Raw genomic sequence first — 2,500 nt, 5'->3', positions numbered from 1 at the left:
AAATCGGGTCTTTCAATTTTTATGTTTGTCCATCCAGGGTGTCCGTGTCCCCTGATGTGTCCGTGATAGCGCCCCCTAGGCGGGCACGCCGTAGGACCGAGCCCCTGTCGCTCCGGCCCTGGGAAAGCCCCGAGAGGCTGGGTCGAATAAGGTCTTTCAATTTTTTATGTTTGTCCACCCAGGGTGTCCGTGTCCCCTGGTGTGTCCGTCATAGCGCCCCCTAGGCGGGCACGCCGTAGGACCGAGCCCCTGTCGCTCCGGCCCTGGGAAAAGCCCCGAGAGGCTGGGTCGAATCAGGTCTTTCCATTTTTTATGTTTGTCCACCCAGGGTGTCCGTGTCCCCTGGTGTGTCCGTCATAGCGCCCCCTAGGCGGGCACGCCGTAGGGCCGAGCCCCTGTCGCTCCGGCCCTGGGAAAAGCCCCGAGAGGCTGGGTCGAATCAGGTCTTTCAATTTTTTATGTTTGTCCACCCAGGGTGTCCGTGTCCCCTGGTGTGTCCGTCATAGCGCCCCCTAGGCGGGCACGCCGTAGGGCCGAGCCCCTGTCGCTCCGGCCCTGGGAAAAGCCCCGAGAGGCTGGGTCGAATCAGGTCTTTCAATTTTTTATGTTTGTCCACCCAGGGTGTCCGTGTCCCCTGGTGTGTCCGTCATAGCGCCCCCTAGGCGGGCACGCCGTAGGACCGAGCCCCTGTCGCTCCGGCCCTGGGAAAAGCCCCGAGAGGCTGGGTCGAATCAGGTCTTTCAATTTTTTATGTTTGTCCACCCAGGGTGTCCGTGTCCCCTGGTGTGTCCGTCATAGCGCCCCCTAGGCGGGCACGCCGTAGGACCGAGCCCCTGTCGCTCCGGCCCTGGGAAAAGCCCCGAGAGGCTGGGTCGAATCAGGTCTTTCAATTTTTATGTTTGTCCATCCATGGTTTAAATGTCCCGAAATGTGTCCGGGATAGCGCCCCCTGGCCGGGCGCGCACTCAGGACCGAGCCCCTGTCGCTCGAGTCCTGGAAGTCCTTAAGAAAGAGGCTGGTCTGAAATCAGGTCGAAAAAATTTTTATGTTTGTCCATCCATGGTTTAAATGTCCCGAAATGTGTCCGGGATAGCGCCCCCTGGCCGGGCGCGCACTCAGGACCGAGCCCCTGTCGCTCGAGTCCTGGAAGTCCTTAAGAAAGAGGCTGGTCTGAAATCAGGTCGAAAAAATTTTTATGTTTGTTCTTCCAGGGTGTCCATGTCCCTAAATGTGTCCGAGATAGCGCCCCCTAGGCGGCCACGCATGTCCGCGTGAGCCCCTGTCCTCAGAGCCTGGAAGAACCATTCGAAAAAAGAACCATCGAAAAGAGGGGGAAAATCCAACTTTTGAGTCCCAAAATAGCTCACTTTGACTCGGACACATTTCCTGCCAATTCGGCCTGTCTAAGCCTGGCGCACCTACTAACGTGATGGGGGTGTTTTGGTAGACCTGGTAAAAACAGGGAAAATCGAAAGAGGCTTAAAGTAGGCTAGAACTCAAGCCTCTCTCGTTGTTGGACTTAGAAAAAATCCGGCTCGAAAAATAAATCCCATTGAAATGCATTGGGCTTGGCGCTGGGATTTTTTTCTAAGTATGTGAACGAAAGAGGCTAAGGAGGCTGGAAGTTAGGCCTCTCTCGTTGTTGGACTTAGAAAAAATCCACTTTTTTTGCACGGGATTTTTTCTAAGTGTCACATGGAAGAGGCTAAACAGGCTGGAGGCCAGGCCTCTCTCGTTGTTGGACTTAGAAAAAATCCCAAAAGTGGACACTCTGACAAAATCACGCATGTTGACACTTAGGCAAAAAATCCAACTTTTGCTCCACGGAAGAAAGAGGCTAAGGAGGCTGGAACTTAGGCCTCTCTCGTTGTTGGACTTAGAAAAAATCCACTTTTTTTGCACGGGATTTTTTCTAAGTGTCTCATGGAAGAGGCTAGACAGGCTGGAGGCCAGGCCTCTCTCGTTGTTGGACTTAGAAAAAATCCCAAAAGTGGACACTCTGACAAAATCACGCATGTTGACACTTTGGCAAAAAAGCCAACTTTTTTGGACTTGGCCCGGCTTTTCTTCCATTTGTCCCCCACTTGGGCTGGTTCACTCCTGGGTATCTTTTGGTCATTCCCGGGGGCCCCGGAGCTCGCGCAGCTCGCTGCGGGACTTCTGGAACTCCATCCTGGGTAGGATTTTTAATCAATTTCGGACCTTTTTCCAACTTTTTCTCAAATTGTCCCCCACTTTGGCTGGTTCACTCCTGGGTATCTTTTGGTCATTCCCGGGGGTCCCGGAGCTCGCGCAGCTCGCTGCGGGGCTTCTGGAACTCCATCCTGGGTAGGATTTTTAAACAATTTCGGACCTTTTTCCAACTTTTTCTCAAATTGTCCCCCACTTTTGATGGTTCACTTCTGGGTGCCTTTTGGTCATTCCCGGTGTTCCTGCGGCTCGCGCAGCTCGCTGCGGGGCTTCTGGAACTCCATCCTGGGTAGGATTTTTAATCAATTTC

The sequence above is a fragment of the Nerophis ophidion genome, unplaced genomic scaffold, assembly GCF_033978795.1.
Source record: "Nerophis ophidion isolate RoL-2023_Sa unplaced genomic scaffold, RoL_Noph_v1.0 HiC_scaffold_78, whole genome shotgun sequence".
NCBI classification, from domain to species: domain Eukaryota; kingdom Metazoa; phylum Chordata; class Actinopteri; order Syngnathiformes; family Syngnathidae; genus Nerophis; species Nerophis ophidion.
Note: the sequence above shows the minus strand (reverse complement) of the source record.